Below are 13,199 nucleotides of genomic sequence, written 5' to 3' on the forward strand. Positions count from 1 at the left end.
TTTTTTTCCAGCGTTCCAAAACGTGTAGCTAGGCTATAAAAAAAAAAGGAAAGGAAAGGACGGATAGAGAGGACCGCTTGCAGCGCACCCCTGTCCGTTCCGCTCGTCCGTCGATGATGATTATAATGAGCCACATTGGCTTGGTATTTATACGGCTTATGTTCCCGTCTTGTGTGTGTGTGTGTGTGTGTGTGTGTACATCTACCGCCAGCGCACCTTTTTTTTTTCTTGTAATTATTTGAAAAAAAGGTAGACCTATATGGCTGGATGGATATATACACACACTACGATGGGATCATATAGAGCTTCGTTAAGACGTCTATTGTGTACATCGGTGCTGGCTTGTGTTGGACACATTACGAGAAGCCAACAAATGACGAAATAGCAAAACTTTGCGGCTGTCAAAAGATTTGCTTTCTCTCTCTTTTTTCTTTTCTTAATGTGTGTTTTTTTTTTTTTTTTTTTCAACAGTTCTTCATCATCATCATCGTCTTCCTGTTTGACTATGCGGCGGTTTCCTTAAAAAAAAAAAAAAAGAATTACGCCGCTACCCTTGGCAACAGTTCCCCCCATGTTTCGCCCAGCAGCTATAGATCATAAAATGTTTTTTTTTTTTTTTTCTTTTATTTATTAAATACACAGTAGAGGACATGCGTTGCGTGGTATAAATGACGTCATACACGGCATGCCGTTTGAAAGAAAAAAGATAATAAAAGAAACGAAAAAAAAAATTACCTGTTTCTCTAATTCTTTTTGCGCGTCTGGAAAATTGAAAGCTAATGGCACATTATAGGCTATTACCATATAAACATTTCAACTCGTATTCTGTTTTTGAGTAGTCGTCGGATAGCCTAATTTTGTGTGTCTTTTTTACGACTGGCTGGCAAGTTTGGTTAAAAGGTCATCAACGATTTCTCCTTTGCCTTTGATGGCCGTCCGAACAAGCGGAACGGACTATTTTAACATGGCCGTGCGATGATATTCGTATGTACAAGGCCGAAGTGCAACATTTCAAAAGGTGATGTGTAACTGCGTACATGTCGATAATGTACGTCTCCGTTTTTGAATAGCATTTTCTTCGTCGGTTTGTGTTGTTTGCGTGTTGGAACGCACTCGACGAGCTCCCTTTTACCGCCCCATCCATCATCGTATCGTAAGCAACAACAAGCGAAAATAAAAGGGGCCAGACAGTGAGGCACACTCTTCTTGCTTTGCCCATTTAGGCAATACAGACTTTAATAATGCCGAAAACAATTAAATATAGGGACCGCAAGGTACACAGGTCGTTATGGGCCAACTCGCAGCTCATGGAGCTCTCATGCCACATTCGTCGTAACGATGATGATGGCCTTTTTGGGAGGGGGTGGATAGGAATAAAAACAAAATAGGAGGGCAAGTGAGGGATACCACGTCGTCCGTGCATGTGCCAGTTGAAAACTATTATGCAAACTTCATTCGTCTGGTTAACTTTCTAAAGACGCTGTTTTCAGCACAGCTATACCTGGCCAATTTCGATAAGAATTCATACCTTCTCGCAAGAACGATCCAAACCTGCAGGCTGAAATTCTCCACGACGAACAAGAGAGCTGGAAACAGCACATCTTTTTTTTTTTTTTTTTTCTTATTTATTTAAATAGCTGCGCATGAACGGATGTGCGCGTATAGGCAATTCGTTCGCGTGTCATTAAAGGTCCCGTACGAGTTTTTGCCCTGTAATCTGTGCAGCAAGATTCGGGGTGGAGTCGTGGGCTAATCTCGTGATAGAGACCCCGCCATTGTCGTGCCTCATCATCATTACGAGCGAGCACCAGTTATAGCCATCGAGTTTGTTTTCTCAAGCTCTTCGAAATTGCTTTTTTTCTTGTGATGCACGTGATTATTATCAATCTTCTTAATTCCGCGTGTCCCTTTTCGTGCATACCCGTCTTAAATGTATAACGTTGTAACTCGATATCTATACACTATGCACGTCGTTCTTATATGTACACATACTTTTATTTTCGTATGGAGGGTACGACGTGTACATGCGCATTCTCTATATGCAAATATACCGGTATGCATAATAACAATAATCATCATTGAACGACACGACCGTTCTCATATGTAGTCCCATAAAAGCTTGATTAGCGGGCAATTACGTCTCGACAATCAGCATTCGACGGCTGTTTTTTTTGTTTGTTTTTTTTTGGGGGGGGGGGGGGTATAGGACACAAACTTTGCGTGTCGTTTCAGTCCGGTTTCTTTTTTTCTAAAAAGCATTTGAAAAGGACTGCGTCTCACTAATCTACAGTCCCCCCTCCTTTTTTTCCTTTTTATAATTGAGTTTCTCATTCGAAGACAACAAAGCGAATGATGTGATTTGATAAACAAGAATCCAAACGAAAGTCTGTTGTCATTAGCCTTCAATAAAACTTTCGCCTCGCCTCTTGATTGATACGAAATGTCCTCCTTCCATCATCACATTTGCATAGGATACACAAAATATCGAGTGCACTTCCAATGCGCGATTTGGATTTTTTCTTTTTGGGGGTTTTAGATCAATTGGAAAGACACTATCGAGATACGTAACAAAAAAAAAAAATGAAAATGATCGCAATTTAAACTCTTTCTTTGGCGTTTTAACTTTCGATTTGCAAATGTCGTGATACGAATGGACAGGTATGTAGTGTGCGTTATACATACACGGCGAACGACTAATAACTCTCACGAAAAAAAAAAAAAAAACAAAGAAATAAATCCTGTTTGCAGCTGATGAGGTAAAAGAAAAAAAAAAAGATCGACTTTATTATCGCCATTGTCAAATAAATTGAAGGTTAATTCCGACCTGTTATTTTTGTTCGATGTTTTTTGTTTGTTGTTTTTTTGGGCAGGATAGGGAAGCAAAATGTCGGACAAAAAGCTCTGATTAAATCCCATGCCAGCTGCAATGGCTTCTTGAATCCGAAAACTGGTTTTTGCCTCTCTCCAATTCCATCATGTTTTCGTTGTTTCTGTTCTCCACTTTGTTTGTTATTCTAATCATTCTCTCTATATTCATCTATCGTTTTCCGGTGGTCCCCCATTTCTTGTTTGTTTTCTTTCTCTTCACGACCACGGAAACTCAGTGCGTCTTTCCATTTTGCTGGACGGTTCTATAACGAAACTAATTAAACACACGGTCTCCGACTCTTTTTTTTTTTTTTTTTTTTTTTTTCTTCTCTCCTTCTATTTCTCAATCGACGTTCGATAATAAATCGCTTCCCATTTTTGGGTGTGCTCACGATATGCTAATTGCGGCTGAAACTCTTCGTATGTATATACGTACTGTGGTTATATACCTCCAATGTATATATATATATATAGAGTAAAAAAAAAATATATCTAAATGAAGGCATACGATGGCTGGACGCCTCCTGGACAGTTCGATTTTGTTTTTTATCCATAATAACCTGATTTTTCTTTTTTTTTTTTTTCTAGTTACGTGCTGTTCCAGCGTGATGCGGCTGCTCTTCCCACGGTCTGATGACATCATCTTGCGCACTGGCCTGCACTATGAGGTCCCTTTTTGTGTGTGTGTGTGTGTTTCCTATTATCGCTCTACTATATCTCGTATCATATATTATAGAGATGTTCCATGTGCTGTGTGTATAATGTGATAATGGGAACTGCCAATTAGCCATAGGATGATGGAGAGTTAACTGGATTGTTATCCACCGGTACTTAACCTTCCTCTCTCTTCCTCTCTACTGTTAATACATTGAAAATCACATGGAAAGGGAGCGCTGCTTTGAACTCAAGGACCTTTTTTTTTTGTCTTTCTTTCTTTAATGTTTTTTTTTTTTTTCTTTTAACGACAGGTAAGAAAAACTTATCTCGGAGACGATGCATGTCGCCAACGGAAGCGCCGCGTTGTGTCATCTTTCATTTGGGAAAAGGTTAGGCGACTAATTTTGGGAGGCAAAAAAAAAAAAAAGGAAACAAAGCTAGCTTTTTTTTTTTTTTTAAGCTTTTGCGGCGAGCTCAAATGAAACTGAGGAAGAGAAAGAAAACAGATGGGGGGGGGGGGAAAGAAAAGAAAAGAAATTTCCATAAAAATCGTCTACGCTTTGGATGTGCAGACGGATGTCGATTGTTATCGCCGATTATTTGTTTCGCTCTGCCCTCGTTTCTCTTTTCTTCCCTTTCTGATGTGCCCAAATAAAAATATAATGATCAGCCATCCCTCTGTGTCTATCTGTCTATGAATATTCAAATTTCTACACGTCGGTCGAGTTGGACATGTCAATTCATTTTCTTATAAAAAAAAACAAAAAAAAAATTCGTTTTTCTTTTATAAGATGCTATCCTTTTTCGTGATGTGAAAGAGCCGGAAAATGTTTGAACAATTTTCAAAAAAATTAAAAAGATTGAAAGACAAATATTGAAGCCATCAGATCAAGCGATGACCCAATGTAATAACGAAAACGGTGCTCAGAAAAGGTTGCACTGTCGAAATGAATGGAGGGGGGGGATGTTTGTTATCCCCCACCTGCATTCGTCTGGTCCTCCTTCTTCAAACCTCCTCCTCAAACTGATGGATTGGAATTTCGAATTTGTTACGACCAATTAGCTAGTAGATTAATGGCTCTCCGAGTTCCTTTGCTTAGAGCTGCTTCTGGCTGTTGTTTGCTTTGCGTTCGAATCAATCGTGACGTGACCCTCCTTCAGGGCCTTGGAAAAAAAAAAAAGGAAAGGATGCCTTTTTATTATATACATACGTATATGTATTTTTTACTCTTTAATTTCAAACGAGAAACCAGAGTGAAGATGGGGGATATAAATATTCCCCCCACACACACAACAAAAACTTGGACATCAAGAAAAAATACAAATAAAATGAAATGTCGGACTCATTTGTTAAAGGTAGCTCCACACAAAACGTTCCTACTGGCGTGTGTGTGTGTGTGTGTGTGTGTGTGTGTGTGTGTGTGTACTGGTGAAGAGACGTGCACAGCTATAGGCGATGAACAGTCAACTGAATCAAACTGGTATAGGCCAGAGGACTATCGAATGCAACAGCAAGAAGCCACGACACGAAACATCGAGCAACAGGGCAAGTGGTAACAACACCACCAGTATATTATAACAAATACCGGTCAAACTGGTTCTGGCTTTTCTTCGATTTAATTAAATTTTAAAAAACACGACAGTCTTTTTCTTTTCCTCTGGTATTTTCGTTGGAAACAAATTTTCCCATTTTCTTTTATTATTTATTTATTCCCCCACCTCCCTCCCTACCTGAACCCACCTGCCTTTTGGTTCAATTAACGAGCTAAAGAATGTTGTTTTCTCTTGGAAGTTTAAAACAAAAAAAAAAAACAAAAAAAAAAATTGGGAGTGATTTTCATTTTGTCCGTTTTTCTTTAATAAATTGTCCAGTCGCCAAGAGCGTGGCCCTTTTTATTTTTCTTCTTTCGATTGGAACTCGCTGCTGCTGGGCTCTGTACTTCTCTCTCCCCCTCTCTTTCTATCTGTCTATAAATATGCATATACGCACGGCGTGTAATAATAATAATAGTAAGTGATGCGCTTGGCTTGTTATAGAGCTCATAATCCTTTTGCTGGACTTCCATATATACACACACAGCAGAGAGCGAGAGAGAGAGAGAGAGAGAGAGAGGCGAGCCAAACATATAACTGCAATTTATGATAATTCATTAACAACTGTCACCGAGTTCTAACGATCCTATTGTCAACCAATTAGGGCTCCGTGATGAACAGCGCACACGCAGACACATAAGGTAATAAAAAGAAGAAGGGGGGGGGGGACCAGCTAACCTTTTATGGATTGGAACTTTTTTTTTATTTTTTACGAGATGGGAGAGGTTGAATTTAAAAAAAAAAAAAAAGAAATCCCTTATTTAAACCACCCGCTGGCACAGCTGGTAACTCCGTCCTCCTACTTTTCGCTTGGAACATGTCCGTGTGTCCTACGTTATTTTTTTTTTTTTTCTCTCCCCCCCTTTTTTTTTTCAATTCGGGTTTCCGATTAGTTTACGCTAGAAATAAAAAAAAAGAAGGAAATTGTGTTTATTTTTTATAATTTTTTCGTGATTTTTATTTCTTTTGGATTCTCGTTTTTAAGGATACATCAGCTGGGTTATTACACTCCCTATACGCCACCGCCTAACGACCACCTCATCAATGAAAGATAAACTTGAAACATCCGAAAATTCTTTCTTTTTCTTCATCCTTTTTTTTTTTTTATTATTTGTTATTTGATACGCAGCATCTCTTGGCTGTATTAAAAAAAAAACAAAAAAAAAAAACGTGGCCGCTGGGGCTATTGTTGCCGTAATAGGATCATTATTATAGACACGAAATGTTGAGCCAATAAAACATTTCTCGGCCGCAATTGGCCGGCCTCTTCTTTATTTCTTTTTTTTTCCCTCTCTATCGATACAATTAAGAACTCGTAAAAAGAAATTAAGAATAAAAAAAAAAAAAATGAATAAATTTCTATTTTGTCTTTTTTCCTTGAAAAAAAATCTATAAATGACAAGGAAATAAAAAAAAAAATGAAAAAAAAAAAAAAAAAAACATTTAGAAAAATGGCCAAATAAAAAGAAATTCAACTGGGCGATTGAAAAAAAGCAGCAGCCAAAAAAAAAAAAAAAAAAAAAAGAAAAAGGCAGGGTGGTCCATGCCGTGCCGATTGGCGGTGTACAAACTCACCTACCTGATGCCTCCTACGGAGCACCTGTCACTATTCAGAAATGACGACAAAGTTTATACTATGAAGAGGAACATAAAGAAACAGATTTTATTTCCTCTCTCCTCCTCCTCTTTTTTTATGAAAAAAAAAATTCAACACACACACACAACAAATTTTCTTTCAATTCAAAATGTCGAGGATTTCAATTCCATTCAATTCCCTAATTTCAATGGCAAGGAACTCTTTAAAAAAAGGAAAAAAAAAAAAATAAAAATTAGCCGGGATTGAATAAATGAACGAACAACCACAGGCGATCGTCAGTCGCTTGAAGCACTTCTTTCTTATTCTTTTTTTAAATGCAAACATTCCAAAATGGCCGTGTATAATCAGCTATTTGGAACAGCTGACACCCAATTTATGCCCGTAGTGGTGTGCTATTACACAGTCCCATTATGACTATAAATAATAAATTAAACATGTACCGCTGCTGGTCAGTTTATGTGTGTACGTCGGCGGCGCGATGAAATCTGGAACAATGGTGGACGTGATTCCGTTTTTATTTCGAAAAAATGTTTGACTAGCCAAGAAACTAATATTTGATTGGAAATCAGCGTTTATTTTTGGTAATGGCGGATTAAATTTAATTGAATTTCTAAGTCCGACCCTTTTGCACACAAAGTCGGGCTTAAATTTCGGTAAGTTCTGTTTTTTAATAAAATCCAAATATAGCAAACTATGCATCATTTCGATTCAAAATTAAACAAGGATCACGAAAATCGAGTTTGTTTTTGCGCGAGAATCGTATTTTTTTTTTAGTTATTCGAATTCAAAGTGGTTGCGCTTCGATCGGTCTTGAAAATAAGCCCCGACTTTTCCTATTAATTATTTCATTTTCAAATATTCACATAGAGGTACAAATATACATGGCTAAAATAGGAACTTAAACGATTACCACGAAAATGAACTTCGTTTTTACCTGAGATTTACAGTTTTTGGTTATTTGAATTCAAAGTGGTTGCTCCCAAAAACCCTTTGATTCTGTTTAATTCAAAAATGACATTACTTTTATTATTACATTATTCTATCTTTTAATAATACTAGTACATCTTGAACCTAAAGTCAATTTTACTTACACTCAAAAATAGTTTTGATGATAAATTTGAGGTGACCCACGAACGTCGATTTATTCAACTCATTTTCCCACGTCCCCTACCAAAAATTAGTCCCATACTTCTTTTTTTTTTTTTTTTGTCTCCCCTATTAATTAGTTAATTACAATCAACGGGGAAAAAAAAAAGGAGGGTGTAAACTTTTGTCTAAACATGTCGAGAGACATGCTGTGGAATAAAAAAAAAAATCTAAAAGGCAAAACTTGTTCTTTTGATTTACCTCACTCTATTTTTCATTCATTTATAAATGTAATAAATTATTATTATATCGCTTCGCCTTGGTGATATGATAAAGATAAGAGCCATAGGTAGGGAGCAAAAAAAAAAATGTCTATAAACTTGGAACAGCGGCATTCCTGTTTTGAACAACAGCTGATGGCTCGCATTCTTCAGTTAAACTACAAGCAAATTCGGTAGCTTTTTTTTTTGTGTGTGTGTGTGTCTCTCATTTTCTTGTTGGGTCGTGTTTTTCGAGTTGTATGTGTCCATTAAATAAAATACAACGACGGATAAAAGTTATGCGTGTTGGGAACTGAAAAAGAAAAAAAGAAAAAAACGAGGGATTTTTGAAAAATTGAGACGAGACCGTGAGGTTCGTAGAGGAGCAGTCCACACAGCCATAGCGTGGGAACAATCCTGTCGAAAACCCTTCGTCTCTAAGAAAGAATAAAAAGAAAGAGAGAGAGAGAGAGAGATAACTGATAAACATCGTCAACGCTTTCACAATTCAAAATGTAGTGAGTCGCGACTACTGTCCTTTCGTCTCTATTTGCATGTACAGTTACATTATCCTGTCGTGTATATAAGAAACCCATTCTTTTTTTTTTCTTCTTCTTGTTCCATGTGTGCATTTCTCGCCCTGATTTCGTCCTTTTTTTTTTTTTTTTTTTTTTTTATTTCATTAGCGCAAATCATTACGGTTGTCAGACTAATGGCCACTTGTCAACTAATCAACTCATCACCTGACACGAACGCTAAGGTGACATCCACCCAATCGTTTCCAATGTTTAGAACAAAATCCATTCTAAATAAAAACATGGATAATGCTAATAATGAATGAATGAATAAATAATTCAACTGATTAGCCTTGATGATGATCCGACCGACTGGTGAGAAATAAAATTAAAATAACGCAGCCAATCAGTGACGGCCCTTGCGCTGGATACGCAGCAAATCACGATACTGGTGTCGAACCTATAAAAGACAGGCCTTAAATGTTCAATATGAACAATGACAGTTGAAATGAAGGGGCCAGGTGAGTCTCGATGAAAACACCCTAGTACCTTTACCTCTACATGGGTGTTGTATCACATGGAGTTTCGCTTTAAGGCAGGGTGGAATGATGATACGGACAACCAAAAATCAGGACCTCCTGCCGTTCTGCTTTTATCATATCATTCCCATTTGAAGCGTAAAGAGGGGGGGGGGGGCGAACTATTTTTCACGATGTTTCTGGCTTTAAAAACTGCCATCAAAGAGTCGATCGGACACCGAAGCTGTTGATTGTAATGAGAACCAATGCCAGCCAACAGGGTGGAGATAGGGCGGATCCATGCCTGTCTCATTATATCGCAATTTTTTTTTTTTTTATAAGTTCTACTCGATTGGCATGACGCAATGTTTCGCTTGAAAGTACGGAAAAATACAAGCGGCTATTAAAAAAATTAAAAAAAAAATAAAACGTGTAAAGAATTTCTGATAGAACGCTCGAAGCTAGGCCAAATTGTTTAGACAGACAGTCATCAAATGAAGCGGGAATGAGCGGGAAATTATTGGGCTGTCATTTTTGAACGGACCGGCGCAGGGAAAAAAAAAAAAAAAAGAAGTGGAGATGAATACACCTGATGAACGCGCGGGGAGGAAAAAAAAAAAAAGAAAATGTTCAAAAACTCGGCGTATAATATACGATTCAATAAGAATAACAGTCGCTATTCAATTAGCCCGATGCCAATGATGCGGTCGTCGCGGAGGGGAAAAGGCCGGCCCGGATTGCGGCGTCTCACAGAGCACGCGCGCTATTTTACATATAGAGGAGAGGGGCGCACACACACTACAACATTTTTTTTTTTTTTTTTTCTTTCTTCGTTGAAAAAATGGTCCCTTCTTCAAATGAATATTTATGACTCTCCATCTACATAGCCGTGTGATACAATAGTCTTTGTGAGCATAATAGGGTTACAAGCCTTAAGCAGTGGCGCTACAAGTTGAAAAAAAAAACGGACAGACGGACTCATTTCCTCCTCAATTCAAAAATGTTCCTTTGGCATTCATTTGCGCGCACCTGTGTTCGCCTTGTTATTTCTACATCATCCTTAATTCCCTATAAATACTCGCCAACCCATTTTTTTTTTTTCCCCCAAATATATTCCACCTTTTTTTAACTCGGAAATTAGACTCGCAACGCGCTGCGCAAGAGTCAAACAGCCACACTAAATAGCCTAGCTGATTGCTCTCTCTCTTTTTCTTTCCTCTCGCTATTTCTAACTGTTGTGGTCTCTTCTTCCCAATTGAATATATTTAGTTTTTTTTTTTTTTTTTTTTTTTTTTTTTTGCTTTTAAATTTCAAAATCGCTGTCGGCGCTCTGTTGCGTCGACTTGTCGGGTTTGTTCGTTTTTTTTTTTTTTTTTTGCCTCTCTCCCCAAATTGGGAGCGCTATTTTCTCGGTCATATTATAACAAACGCCCGCAAGGAAAAAAAAAAAGAAAGAAAAAAAAAAAAAAAAAAAAAACATGCGCTGATGACTGTTTGGGTTGGATGAAACGTTCACCGCAACGAGGAGACAATGAGTCGTTAGGTTATCGAATATATTTAGCAGCAGCAAGCGGTGGGGCCAGACCTTTGAAGAAATTTTCTTTTTTTTTTTCCCCACTATTTTCGAATCGGCTCGCGCCAATTAGCAACACATTCAAAACAACATCAAAGAATGTGTGGCTTCCCATCTCTCTCTCTCTCTATTTAGACTCGCCGTACGTCCCCTAATAAATGATCTTTCACCAACAAACAGTCCCCGAAATACCTTTGCAGAGCACCTGTGGTGTGTACATATTTATACTATCAACTGTGCTGCGTTAAAAAACGAAAGCCTTGATTTTGTTGTTGTTTCTCTGCCGCCGTGCTGCCGCTAGATACGTAACAAAAAAAAAAAAACGTATACCTCCATCACTGACATCAAATCCGAAAAATTCAGTGGGGGAATATCTATTAAACAAGCGCAACTTTGGCGGGCCTGTCATGTAGACGTCCTCAACGGCATATTATACTGCACCTTAACACATTTTTTTTTTCTTTCTCAATCTCAGTATTCCCCTTTTTATTATTTATTCGTCAAATTTATTACGGATACGTATAAGCACTCCAGAATGATGTGTATACGAGATCTAGGCTACATGAATCATGGACCCTCTTGTTGATGGGCAGACGGATTTCCCGCTGTGCGTTCAGACGTCGATCGACCATCTCTTCAACATCCAACCCCAGCAGCAATTTCATAAAGATGAGAGGGGGAGGGGGGCTTTTTTTTTTTTTTTTTTTTTTTTTTTTAAGGTATACCAAAGAAAAGGAGGGGGGAGGATGGCCCACCGCGAAGAAATATATCTGAGGAAAACCCACACACAGTTGAATATGGCCGCTCCAAAAGTGAGTGAAGCGCATTACCATAAATACCATGGGCTTTTGATAATAGGACCACCACTACATCAAAGTTAGATGGAATAAATAAATAAAAAAAAGACAATGGCGGGTTATATAAACGTGATGTTCGTGAAACGTGTAAACGTTTCCAATTGAATGCGTCACGAACGTGCGCATTAAGAAGTTGAGACATTTATAGCGCAACATTTCCAGAAATGGCTCGTGCCACGAGCGAACTGATTGAACAGGGCGTGTCTTGCGGACCCCTGTCCACCTGGAACCAAATGCTTTCATATCAAATGTACAAGCACCTGTCATATACGCGTCTTGCCAACTGCCCCCCCCCCCGTCCTTATTTTTGTTTCTTTTTGAAGAGAAAAACTCTGTAATAAGAAAAAGTTTGGAACAAAAAACGAACGAGGGGAAAGGGGGGGAATATTTGAATGTTTTGCGTGTCGATGTGATGGACGGATAAAACGAAACACGGAAGAGACAGCTGATGTGCATACGAGCGACGTTTTTGTTTTGAATACTACAAAGTTAGACGCTGCACCACATCGATTATCACAAGTTTTTTAACGTGGCTCCAAAACTTTTATTTATTCCCCCCCCCCCCCCCCATACGTTTTTAGTTCGCTTATGGTTGCATATCGTTTCGGCTTATTTGAGCAGTTTTCTTTTTTTTGTTTTTTTTTTTGGAAACCATTTTCTAAAGAGTTGAGCCATCACGACTTCAAAGGAGGACGAACCCCTAAATTCTTTGCTTCGCTCCTTTATGGAGTTTATTTTCATTTTTTCCAGCGATGGTTCGAACACAACAATCACTGGCCTATGGACGCACACACACAAACAAAAACAAGTGAGGAACCCACTCATCCGGCGGAATTGCCCCCCCCCCCTTTCCTCCAATGCCCGCCCCAATCGTGTCGTAACTCTCTTGCACGCATCAACACATTTCGAACAAAAAACTTATTGAGTTCTCAATTTCGCCTTTTTTTTTCTTCTTGTTCTCCCGTTGATATAATCGATCGCATTGTTTTTACCCCAATTCTTCAATATAACTATGTGTTTGATGCGTGAAGGAAATGCATCGAATATAATCACGAACTCGGTGTTTTGTTGGCCGCTTGGCCATCAACGTGGCCATCAGCCACGCAGATGGAGGTGGTCATATTAATAACGCGATAGAAAGACACGCTTGATGGATGAGGTGATGCGTTGATGTCTGCCTTGCTCATTAGCCGCGATTCACCTCTACGTGTTACACATTTCCGTGTATTTCAACAACAAAAAATGAAATGACCGACATGAACGTGCCTCTTTGTCCCGCGTTCTATTTATACGCATTTTTCAATCGCAGACGTGTACACATTTTGGTGTGTGCTGTGTGCGTTGGGTGAAGATTTTCGGGTATGACAAGAATGGACACAACTGCGACTGCCTTGCTTGCTCGCTATGTCTGTTGTTATACGAGAGATCCTCGCGGAGAATGTCGACAACAGAGAGAGAAAGAGCGTAGATGAGCTCGTTAGTAACGCAGCGGTGAGAGGGAAACAGAAAGGAATGAAAAGGGGAGGGCCAGCTTTTAAATGACGATGATGTAGCATTTCTTTTATTTTTCTTTCTTTTAAAGAGGTATTTATACTGTGTGTCTAGAGCTTTGCGTTCATTGGCAATGGATCAACTGTCGCGGCTAATGATCTGCGCCCATATGGGCGGGGCCGAC

The sequence above is a fragment of the Daphnia carinata genome, chromosome 3 (genome assembly GCF_022539665.2).
Source record: "Daphnia carinata strain CSIRO-1 chromosome 3, CSIRO_AGI_Dcar_HiC_V3, whole genome shotgun sequence".
NCBI classification, from domain to species: domain Eukaryota; kingdom Metazoa; phylum Arthropoda; class Branchiopoda; order Diplostraca; family Daphniidae; genus Daphnia; species Daphnia carinata.